Genomic DNA, 12,925 nt, shown 5'->3' with positions numbered 1-12,925 from the left:
TCTGAGACAGGAGGATTGCAAGTTGAGGCCAGGCTCTGCAATTTAGTCTCAAAAAATAAAAATAAAAAGGGCTGGGGATGTAGCTTAGTGGTAGAGGACTCTGGGTTCGATCCTCTGTAACACACACACACACACACACACACACACACAATAACCTTCACAGACAATAAGAGATGGACAACAGTTGCCCGTGACTTACAGCAGGTCACTCAGCTGGACTTCATTTCTGTGTAGCTTTCCAGCATTGTCTCTGGCCACTTTGGTACTTGAGCTAATTTACAGATTACTATACCTTACAATGACCCTGTGAATAAGCAGTTCGCTGAATCCTAGTTGAATCCAGTGGTGGTTTTAAAATTCTTTGACTCTCATCTCATCAAGATGTTGGGTCTTTGTCCCCTTCCAGTGAACCTGGGTGGGCTTGTGACTTGATTGTAACTAGTGAGATGGGAGGAGCAACACTGAGGACTTCTAGTTTATGTCAAAAAGGCAAGGCAGCTGTCTTGTTTGATAGAACTCACACACGAGTTCTGAACTACCGTAGAAGAAGTTTCACTACTCTGAGGCCACCATGGTCCAGGTCACACCAAGAAGCCACTGAATGCTTCAGTCAGCAGTTCTGGTCTTCGAATTTCCCCAGTCCGAGCCCAGATGTAGAAGGAATAAGCTTTCAAATGATTTTGGCTCCGGGCAGAAACAGCCACTCCTGCTGTGCTCCATCTGAATTCCTGTGTATTAAGCATACTTTTTAATGTTTTCTGCCTAGCAGAATAAAAAAGGGGAGGCCTCTTGCAGGGTTAGCTAATTCTAAGAGAACGAACGCTGCAGGGAGCCTGGTGCTGGAGAAGCACAGCGCAGGAACAGGGCCTGGAGAAGCAAGGCAGCTGCCTGCTGGAACCAGAAGAGGGGTGCCCGAACCAAGGAGAGAAACCCCTGCCTTCCACGGCGTCTTGCCTGTTCCCTCTGCTGACAAAGTTGAGCTTTGTGTCAGTCGGAAAAGGAAAAAAACATTTATGGGCTTATTTCTGCTATCATAGAACATAAGGGTAGATTTGTTGCTGAGAGGTGATAAATTGATAACTGGCATAGGCAGCCCATCTGGAGAGTTGGTTTCCATACACACTCTTCCATATACACTTGAACTTACATACAACAGTGAAACAACCCTGTATTTCCACCTAAAGAAGTTCAGCCCTTACAAACTCAGCGGTACAGGACTCTGGGTTTGATCCTCAGTCACACATACACACACACACACACACACACACACACACACACACACTAACCTTCACAGACAATAAGAGATGGACAACAGTTGCCCTCTCTTCAAAATGAGGAAATGCACAACCATAACAATCATGGTATCACTGGCTACATTACATACTTATCAGGCTGGGGGTGTAACTCAGTGATAGAGCACTTGACTAGCATGCCTGAGGCTCTGAGTTTCATGCTCAGCACCACAAAAAAGAAAAGAGAAGGGAAGGGAAGGGGAGGAGATTAAAAGAAAATCCTTTATCAAAGTCTATCGTTGTCTCACAGAACACTTGTACCTAAAGACTAAATTGTAGCTGGGTATGATGTGCACACCTATAATCCCAGATCCTTAGGAAGCTGAGGGAGGAGAATCTTAAATTTGAGGTCAGCCTCAGCGATTTAGCAAGACCCTGTCTCAAAATAAAAAAATAAAAAGAACTAGGAATATAGCTCAGTGGTAGGGCACCCCTGGTTTCTATCCCTAGAACTAAAAGAAAGAAAAACAAACTAAAAAAAAAAAAAAAAAAAAGACTAAATTATGACAGTAACTTCTAACAACTTACATGTCAAAATGAGAAAAGGGCTGGGGAGATAGCTCAGCTGGTAGAGTGCTTGCCTTGCAAGCACAAGGCCTTGAGTTCGATTCCCCAGTACCAAAAAGAAAGGTTATGGTAGGATTGAATGTACCTCGTTCAGTTCACATATTGATTTCCTAACCTCAAGGTGGTGGTGTTAGGAGGTGGGGACTTTGGGGAGGAAAACACCTTTCTTGCAGCATTGTGGGATCCCAAGCAAATTACTCAGCTAAGTTCTGCCCAATCTCCTGACCCACAGAAACTGTGAAGAAAGAGATGTGTGTCTTTCTAAGTTTGCAGAAATTTTTTCTTGGTAATATGTAGTAGCAACTCAATTCCCCTTTATAATCTGGATCTCTTAAACCAATAGAATGTGTTTTCTGTTTGTTGGTTGAACAGCATGGGCCTCCAAAATGAATAGTCCCACTTTCCAATTCAATGCAACTTATGTCATCTAATTCAAACATCCTCTCCTAGAAAGTACAATGAAATAATTTTTTTTAAATAGGTAAAAAGGGACAAATGGAAGGACAAGAATACTATAACTTTAACCTGAAAGCCTCGTGCTTAAGTTTTTCACACCTTTTCTCCCCCAGCCAGTATTTATTTTGGGTCCATCGTTCCCAAATTTCTAGGAAATCTACAAATCTTCATTCAGTCTTAAAATTACTGGAAATTCATTTGTGAAAATTGCCCTGTGCAATGTATTAACACATGCATTTTTAGAATAGATTAAACAAAGAAAGATAAAATATTTTAAGAAACCTATAGCACATGGTACATTCCAAATGTTATCTATTGATCAGAAAATGGAGACAATGTCAAAGATCCTGAGAACAGTCAGACCAAAAACCATCTTGGGATCACCAGACTGATGTCTTCCCCACCTACCTTCCCACGTCCACCCCTCAAAAGTTTACCCCTTAAAAGAAGAGTCTGAGACCTCAAAAGCATGTTTAACTCTTAAGATAGCCTACATTCTTCCTTGAATGTGTACTCCTTACTTTCCTGAATAAATATATTCTTGTGCTTCTTGGAATTATTTTGTGACATTTAACAAGGGCCCCATTGTCCTGAGTTGGGATTCCCCTCTCCAGGACCTCCTTGAACCCCTCTGGTGACAACTTAACACCTTACTTTGCAAAACAGAACTTTCAAACTGTTGCCAGTGGGATGCTCAGTTGGAGTCCAGGTTCTGGGTCACCCAAACAAAGAACCGAGGAAACATGCAGAAGTGACAAAGAATAGATTCATTACAGGAGAAAATACTCTGTGAAGCAGAGGAGGGAAGACAGGGACAGAAAGGGAGAGGGGCAGGCAGTGGGGGAGAGGGGGAACAAGAGAATGTCAGCGGGTTCTTGTCTTATATGTTGAGCTACGAGTGAGGTGTTCCCCTCTGTTATGGTTTGGATGTGAGGTGTCCCCCAAAAGCTCATGCGTGTGACATTGCAAGAAGGTTCAGAGAAGAAATGATTGGGCTATGAAAGCCTTAACCTAATCAGTGAATTAATCCCTGATGGGATTAACTGAGTGGTAACTGGAGGGAGGTGGGGTGTGGCTGGAGGAAGTGGTTCACTGGAGGCGTGGCTATGGGGTATATATTTTGTATCTGGAGAGTGGAGTCTGCTTCTTGATCACCAAGTGAGCTGCTTCGCTCTGCCACACTCCTCCTCTGTGATGTTCTGCCTCACCTCAAGCCCTGAGGAATGGAGCCTCCTGTCTGTGGATTGAGACCTCTGAAACCGTGAGCTCCAAAATAAACCTTTCCTACCCTAAAATTGTTCTGGTCAAATCTTTTAGTCACAGCAGTGAAAAAGCTGACTAAAACACCTTCCCTCTATAGACCTGATTGAAGACCCTGCCTCATTTATTCCACTGGTCACTTTATGATACCTAGTTAAAATACGGAACCTTTTTCCATAAGCTAAACTCTCTGTGGCGGGAGTTGTCATGGTAATGGGACCTAAGGTAAATTGGGGCATGATGACTAAACTTCCCTCTGGTACCCCAGCCTTTTTCTTGTACCTTCTACCATCTTGACTTCCTAAACTCCTACCTAACAAAACCTTCAGGACTCAAGGTTATTTGGGCAAGGATAAAACATTTTGCCAGTATGTTATTGGATACAATAGAAAGCAAAAGTGGGTATGGTGGTATATACCTGTAATGCCAGTCACTCTGGAGGTGGAAGCAGGAGGATTATAAGATTGAGACCAGCCTGGGCAACTTAGCAACACCCTGTCTCAAAATAAAATTTTATTTATTATTATTATTATTATTTATTTATTTTATTTTGGTACCAGGAATTTAACCCAGTGGCACTAAACTGCTGAGACACAACCCCAGCCCTTTTTAAAATTTTTTATTTTGAGATAAGTTCTTGCTAAGTTATTCAGGGCCTTGCTAAGTTGACAATCCTCCTGCCTCAATCTCCCAAGCCACTGGGATTATAGGTGTGCACCACTGTGCCCAGCAAAATAAAAATTTAAAAGGGCTGGGGATGTAGCTCAATGCTTGTCTAACATGGGTGAGGCCCTGGATTCAATCCCCAGTAGCAAGCAAATAAAAACAAACAGAAGGAAATAGAGCTACTTCTACTTCTACCCTTGATTTCCTGATCCATTTGGGGGAACAGCACCAAATAATGATACAAAGTATACACTCTTTTTTTTTTTCTTTTTTTTTTTTTTTTTGGCAGTACTAGGAATTGAGCTCAGGGTGTTCTACCACTGAACTATATATATATCCCCATATATATATATATATATATTTTGTTTGTTTGTTTGTTTGTTTGTTTTGAGATGGTCTCATTAAATTGTACAGGCTGAACTTGAACTTCCAATGCACCTGCCTCACTCTCCAGAATCACTGGGATTACAGGTCTGTACCACTATGTCCAGCATATACTGCAATCTTATAAGACAAGACCCCATCCTTTCAGGGTCTTGTCTCTCAAACAGCATTGCAAATGAGTCTTCAGTGAGCCATTCCACCTTTCAGTTAGCCTGGCTGCTTTTAGGTGATGGAGTACATGGTAAAATATTAATTGCATGACTGTAAGCCCACTGCTGTGAAATGAGTTCTTTGATCAGAAGTATTGCTATAAACAATCTGGTGAAGGTGGCTAACGCATTGTGTGAGCCCATGGATGGTGGTCCTAGCAGAAGCATCATGGGCAAGGAAGGTAAGTCCATATTCAGAACATTTGCCCTACTGCAAGGAGGACAGATCTTTCCCTTCATGGAACAGAGGTACAATGAAATAAATTTACCACAGGTGGCTTACTGGTCTCCTTGGTGAATAGTGCCATATAGAGCCTTGTATGGATCTCTGCTGTTGGCAGATTAGGTACTCAGCAATAGTGGTCAGTTTTAGTAAGGAAAATTCCAGAAGTTAAACCCATGGGTAGCCTCCATCCCTGCCATGATAAGTCACCTTGCTCACAGGGTCCATTGAATAAGATCTGGGAGGCTGGAGAAAGAAGTTGTCGATGCCATCAATTCTTCTGCCTGCTGTCATATATAGAGCTTTATCATCTTGACCTTCCACAAAACGTCACACTGGTCTATTACAGTATTATGCTGAGTTGGTTAGATAATCAGGAAATAGCAAGTACTTTAGAGGCCATAGTAAAACTTACATGATCTAGAAAGTAGGAGATAAACCTCACAAAAATTGAGGTGAAGTTCTGGGACATTCTATTGATTTGAACCATACCCAGATATGCCTTCAATGGTGAAAAAGACCTACATCTCATGTTCTGCCAAGACTGTCAGTTTTGAGGCTGGGATTTTAGCTCAGTGGTAGAGCAATTGCCTTGCAAGTACAACACACTGGGTTTGATTCTCAGCATGACATATAAATAAGTGAAATAAAGATCCATTGACAACTACAGAAAAAATTTTTTTAAAAAGATTGCCAATTTTGAATCAGCTCCAAATCAAGAGAAGGCTCTGCAATAAGTTCAGACTACAGTATAAGCCACTGTTCAACTGAAGACTTATGATCCAGCAGGTCCAATGATACTCAGTGTCTATGGCAAATAGGGATTGCTTACCTACAGGTCACACCCTCCTTCAATTAGAAGCAAGTTTGTTCAGGTATAAGATACAATGTGCATGATTGGTTTCAGATAATCATGGCACTTTGACTCCCCTTTTTCAATGGTGGGTTAGTTTTAGCCAATGAAATGTGAGGATAAATTTAATGGGCACTTTGGGGAAAGTATGTCCTTATTGCTTAAAACTGACTCATGGACACTGTTAATAGAATGATAATACAAGTCATAGACTGGGAAGTAAGAGTTGCAAAAGATTAAAACACTGTTATTCAAAATACATAAAGAGGTCAGGGGTGTGGCTCAAAGCACTTGCCTAGCAGTGTGAGGCACTGCATTCGATCCTCAGCACCACATAAAAATAAACAAATAAAATAAAGGCATATTGTCCATCTACAACTACAAAAAATATTTTTAAAATACATAAAGCACTCTTGCTGGGCATGGTGGTGCATGCCTTGTAATCCCAGCAGCTTAGGAGGCTGGAGCAGGAGACTCACAAGTTCAAAGCCAGCCTCAGCAATTTAGCAAGACCCTAAGCAACTTAGTGAGACTCTGTCTCAAAATAAAAAATAAAAAGGGCTGGAGATGTTGCTCAGTGCTTAAGTATCCCTGGATCCAAGAAAAGAAAAAGAAAGTCAACAATAACTAAATAAGAAACCCAATTAATAACCCAAAGATATGCATATGGCAAATAAAGCATATGAAAAGATGCTCAATATTTTATGTCATCAGAGAATTACAAATTAAAGCAATAATGTGATACCACTCTATACCCATTAGGATGGGAAAAATCCAAAACATTGACAACACCACATTGCAAGGATACAGAGCAACAGGAACTCTCACTCATTGCTAATAGGGAAGCAAAATTGTACAGTCATTTCAGAAGACAGTTTTGCATTTTCTTATAAAATAAACATACTGTTACTATACAATACTCCAACAATCGTGCTTTGTAGTTATTTAAATGATTGAAAACTTATGGTCACAAAAACACCTGACAAATGATGTTTAGAGCAACTTTTTGCTTTTTTTAACCTTTAATTAATTAATTAATTAATTTTTATGTGGTGCTGAGGCTCAAACCCAGTGCCTCACACATGCTAGGCAAGTGCTCTATCCCTGAACTACAACCCCAGTCCCAACTTTTGGCTTCTTTCATACAAAAACTTGGAAGAAACAAAGACGTCCTTGATTGACCTTGACTGGATAAATGGGTCTATAAATTGGTAGACCCATACAATATTATTTGGTGCTATAAAGAAATTAGCTATCAAGTCACAACAAGACATGGAAGAATTCTAAATGCATATTATTACTTAGTGAAAGAAGCTAAACTGAAAAAACTATGTTTTATGTGATTCTAAATATATGATACTCCAGAAAAAGGACATGTTATTAGCCAGCTTATCATTGTGTGACAAAATACCTAATAAAGTCAACTCAGAGGAGAAAATATTTATTTTGATACATGGTTGCAGAGGTTTCAGTCTATGATCACCTGGATCCATTGTTTCTGGGCTGTGGTGAGACAGAATATCATGGTGTGGAGCACGTGGTGGAGCAAAGCTGCTCATCTCATGACAACCCCAGTGAGCTACTTCCTCAAACTATGCTCCACCTCCTGAAGTTTCTACCACCTCCAATAGCCCATTAAGTTATGAATCCATCAATGAATCGATGCACTGATGAAGTCAGAACCCTCATAATCCAACTACCTCCCAGAGGCCCCCTCTGAGCACTGCTGCACTGGGATCTACATCCTTCATCAGATGAGCTTTTGGAAGACATTTCAGATGCAGACCATAACAAGGCAAAACTATGGAGAAAGTGAAATATTCATGGGTTGCCAGGGGTTAGGAAGGAAGGAGATGAATAAGCATATCAGAGGGTTTTAGGACAGTGAAATTATTCTGTATAAAACTACAAGGCTGGGGTTGTGGCTCAGTGGTAGAGCACTTGCCTAGCATGCATGAGGCACTGGGTTCAATCTTCAGCACTACATAAAAATAAATAAATACAATAAAGATATTGTGTCCATCTAAAACAACAAAAATTAAAATATTTAAAATTTAAAAACTATAGTGGTAGATACATATCACTATACATCTGTCAAAATCCATAGCTTGTACAACACCAAGAGCAAACTCTTAATAAACTAAGGAATTTGGTTAATAATGATGTGCCAGTGTAGATTCATTGATGGCAACAAATGAACCTGCTGTAGTTTGGATTTGAAATGTCTTCCAAAAGGCCCATATGCTAATGGCTTGGTCCCCAACCTATGATGCTACTAGGAGTTGGTGGAACCTTTGGTAAGTGGGGCTAAGTAGAAGGAAGTTAGATCACTGGGGGCATGTCTTTGATGGGCTATTGAGATCCCAGCCCCTTTCTGTATCTCTCATAGTTTCAGAGGTTCAGTCCAAAGTTGGCCAACTTCAGAACTCTAGGCCTGAGATAAGGCAGAATATCATGACAAAAGGGCATGGTGGAGGAAAGCTGTTCAGTTCACAGCATCCAGGAATCAGACAGAGAGTGAGCGAGAGAGAAAGACAGAGTTCTGCTCACCAGAGACAAAATATAAATTCCAAAGGCATGTTCCCAATACCTACTTCCTCTAGCCACACCTACCTGGCCTATAGTTGCCATCCAGTAAATCCATTCAAGTGGATTAATCCACTGATTAGGTTACAGCTCTCATAATGTAATTATTTCAATACTGAATATTCTTGCATTTTCTCACACATGAGCTTTTGGGGGACACCACATACCCAAACCATAACATTCTGTCCCTGGTTCCCAGAATCTCATGTCTATGTCAATGCAAAATACATTTAGTACATTTTCAAGGTCCCCATAATCTTAATAGTTCCAGCATTTCCCAAAAGTCCAAGTCCAAAGTCTCATCTAAGATTCAAGGCAAACTTTTAGCTATGAGCCCTGTAAAGATTACAAGTTACAGCGCCAGGTGCAGTGGCACACACCTGTAATCCCAGTGGCTTGGGCGGCTGAGGCAGGAGGATGGTAAGTTCAAAGCCAGCCTTGGCAACTTAGCAAGGCCCTAAGCAACTCAATGAGACCTGTCTCTAAACAAAACGCAAAAAAGGGTTGGGGGAGTGGCTCCCTGGTTGAGTGCCCCTGGTTTCAATTCCTAGTATCAAAAACAAAACAACAACAACAAACTAGTTACATATATACAATATATGATGTTACAGAGTAAACATTTCTATTCCAAAAGGAGCAACAGGAGCATAGGTAGAAGGAATTGGACCAAAACAAGACCAAAATCCAGCAGGACTAAAAGTCCTATCGCTTCATGTCCAGCATCTGAGGAACATGGTATCATAATGTTCTCTCCACAGGGCTCATTTAGCTCTGTCCCTGTGACTTTCCTAGATGCTGCCAACATGGTCTTTCTTGGCTTTTCTCTGTTTGATTCCTGAGCTTTCCTCAGCAGACGTTCCATGTTACTAGCATCTCTTAATCTCAGGGTTCTCTATGCATCTTTGACTTTCTTCTCACATCTTCCTATATCACCCTCTGCAGGGATTCTGATCCTGCCACACTTTGCCTGGTCTCCCAGACTTTCCTTTAAAATCTTAATAGAAGCCTCCATGACTCCTTACCTCCAGCATCCTGCATTCCTATGTGAATGACAACAAGGTCTACTACCATTGCAAGTAGTACCCAGGTTTCCTGGGATCATGGCTACAGTGGCCTCAGAGTGCCTGGGTGGCTGGAAATTGTGAAAAAACTTCCTAGGACCCCCTGTGCAAACAGGTGCCCTCATGGTCTCTTCTCAAAAGAATTTTTATTTTTGTCAATTCCTGAGATACCCTCAAGCCACCTTTCTTACTGTTTCTGTGTAAAGTACTTAGCATTTCTATAGTAGCTGTAATCTTTTCAATAAACACACCTTCTTTGACCTGGATTTACATGCACTTTTCTAGCCAAATTGCAAGTTTTTCAAATCTTTCTGTTCTGCTTTCTACTACTGATGATCATAGTAAACTTGGTTAAAACTACCAGCAATAGCCATACTACTGCCTGAATGCTGTGTTGCCTTGAAATTTTCTCAATTAGTCCATCACCTTTAAATTCAACCTCCAAAAGTCTCAGGACATGGGTAAAAAGTAGACAACTTCTTTGCCAGAATGTAACACAAATAGCCTCTAGTCCAATTTACAGTAGAGTTCTCCTTTCCCTCTCAAACCTCATGAGCCCATTATATACTGTCTGCTGTTCTATCAGAACTCTGGTCTTCTGACCCCCACCAGAATTGCCCACTAAACTCTGCTGACAACTTCTAAGGTTTCTCCAACCTGCATATCCAACTTTTCCAAACTCCTCCCACAAACCACCACATAGTCAAATTAGTCATAGTAATGACTCCATTTCTTGGTATCAATTTCAGTTTTAGTCACCTTTGTGTCACTGTGATCAATATACCCAACAAGAACAACTCCAAGGAGGAGAAGTTTATTTTTGTTCACAGTTTCAGAGGTTCAGACCATGATCAGCCAACTCCACATCTCTGGGCCCAAGGTAAGGCAGATCATCATGCAGAAGGGCATGGTGGAAGAAAGTTGCTCAGTTCATGACATCCAGGAAGAGGAGAGCAAGAGAGAGAGAGAGAGAGCTGTGCTCACCAGAGACAAAATATAAATTTCAAAGGCACATCTCCAGGACCTATTTCCTCCAGCTACACCTGGCTGGCCTACAATTACTATCCAATAAATCCATTCGAGTGGATTTATTCACTCTTTAGGTTATAGCTTTCATAATATAATCATTTCACCTCAACATTGTTGTATTGTCTCACACATGAGCTATTGGCAGACACCACATATCCAGACCATAACAATGGGGTATATGGGAATTCACTATACTTTTTGTTTAAATGTATTGTGCTCTAAAAACTACTCTGTTAAAAAAAAAAAAAAAGTTACTTGGTTGGAGATATACCTTAGTTAGTAGAGTGCTTGCCTTGCAAGCACAAGTCCCAGCACTGCCAAAAAAAAAAAAAAAAGTTACCCAGGCTTGGTAGCATATCTGTAATCTCAGCAACCTGGAAAACTAAGGCTGCAGGGTCATGAGTTCAAGGCCATCCTGGGAAATATGGTGAGACCCTATCTATAAATATATAGATAAAATGTAAATCTCTGATCTATGGAAAGAAATACAGTACTGGTTGAATTTTGTTTATAAAACTGCTACAACCAGGATGGGTTCATTAGGAGAGAGATTGCCATGGTGCTGAGTAGAATAAAGAATGATACCACTGCCCTGCTGAATAAGTCATTCCAGAATCCTCCTGCCTCTGGACCTCTTGTAAGAAAAAAAACTTGCTTGTGTAAGCCAGTTCAGTTGGTGAAACACCTTCTACTTACCATCTGATCCATTCTCCACATTTTCCATTCTGCTCTTGCCTTAGAGGGTGACCGGTTTCAACATCAGGGGATTCCCTTCCTCTCTGGCTTTCAACTGGACCTGATGAAGAAAAACCACCACAAGAAATAAGAGGGAGAGAAATGAATTAGGAAATGTTTCCTGCCCAGATCTTGACTGAGGATTCTGGGACTTCTGTTTCTTACATTCACAGGTATCCTAATGATATATATGTTCTCTGTCTTCTAGGTGGCAATTTGCTTATTATTTGTTTCTTTTCTCCAGATTTATCGAAGCCTAACTAACAAAAATAATATTTATTTAAGGTGTAAACACAGGTGTTGTTTTGATACTGTATAAGTTGTCAGGGTTTAAATGTTCTCCCTAAAGTTCCTGTGCTGGGAACTTCACCCCCAAGGCAACAGTGTTGGCAGGTGAAGTCTAATAAGAGGTGATGAGGCCATGACAGCTTTTGCCCTCACAGATGCAATCCTGTCCATATCATCCGAGAGGCTTAGTTATTCAGTTATCAGGAGGATGAGTTCAGCCCCCTCTTCCACTGTCTCCTCCACATGATAAGGCGGCCATTTGTAAGCCAGGAACAGAACCCCTTACTAGAAATGGAATTGCCTGGCTTTTTCTTTCTTTTTTTTTTTTTTTTTTTTTTGGCAGTATGAAGGATTGAACCCAGACCCTTGTGTATATTAGGCCAAGTGTTCTGACACTAAGCTATATCCCCGGCCCTTATAATTTTTAAAAATTTGAGACAGGGTCTTGCTAAGTTGCTGAGGGTCTCATTAAATTGCTGATATTGGCCTTGAACTTGCAAATCCTTCTGCCTCGGCCTCCAGAGTTGCTGGGATTACATGCATGTACCACCAGGACCTACCTTCCCTAGCATCTTTTTTTTTAATTTTTTTTTTTTAGTTGTATATGAAAACACAATGCCTTTACTTTATTTATTTTTATGTAGTGCTGGGGATTGAACCCAGTGCCTCATACACTCTAGGCAAGCGCTCTACCACTGAGCTACAACTCCAGCCCCCTTCCTTAGCATCTTGATCTTGGATTTTCCAGCCTCCAAAACTGAGAAAATAAATTTCTCTCGTCCAGGCAGCTTGGTCTTGGGCATTTTGTTATAGCAGCCCAAGCATATTAATATAATATCACCTTCAATTCTAATCTATATGAATCGTGTTTTTGTTATGTGTTTGTGGTACTGGGGGTTGAATCCAGAGGTGCTCTACCCCTGAGCTACATCCCCAGCTCTTTTATTTTTATTTTTTATTTTGAGACTGGATCTCATTAAGTTGCTCAGGCTGGCCTCAATTTTGAGGTTCTCCTGCCTCAGCCTCTCATGTCGCTGGGATTATAGGTTTGTGCCACAATGCTCAATGGAATGGCATATATATAATGTACCATTTGTTTGTAGGGCTTTGTTATTTTTGGCTTGTCCAGGTTGTACTTTCAGACAAAAGGGCTGTCATCCAAATTGCCTTGTGAAGAAGGGTGCTTTTAAAAAGAGCTTAGAATGACCATAATCATTTATCAAGAAAAACAAAGTTGACTCACCATTTGTACTGTTGCTTGTCAGTTGAGTGTGAAAGTTCTCTCTGCTCTCTCTAGAATAGGACATATGACAAAA

General features: G+C 40.8%; 1 long non-coding RNA gene across 1 annotated transcript; it reads right to left on the bottom strand.

The window, feature by feature from the left end:
- Nucleotides 1-489: 489 nt before the first annotated feature.
- LOC124984729 (uncharacterized) lies at nt 490-12,925 on the bottom strand. The gene is made up of 3 exons (XR_007108744.1): nt 12,853-12,925; nt 11,283-11,382; nt 490-728 (listed from the first exon to the last, which is right to left on the bottom strand). It is a non-coding gene; the product is annotated as an uncharacterized LOC124984729 (long non-coding RNA).

The sequence above is a fragment of the Sciurus carolinensis genome, chromosome 5 (genome assembly GCF_902686445.1).
Source record: "Sciurus carolinensis chromosome 5, mSciCar1.2, whole genome shotgun sequence".
NCBI lineage: Eukaryota > Metazoa > Chordata > Mammalia > Rodentia > Sciuridae > Sciurus > Sciurus carolinensis.
Note: the sequence above shows the minus strand (reverse complement) of the source record. Positions and strands in the feature narration are given on the sequence as shown.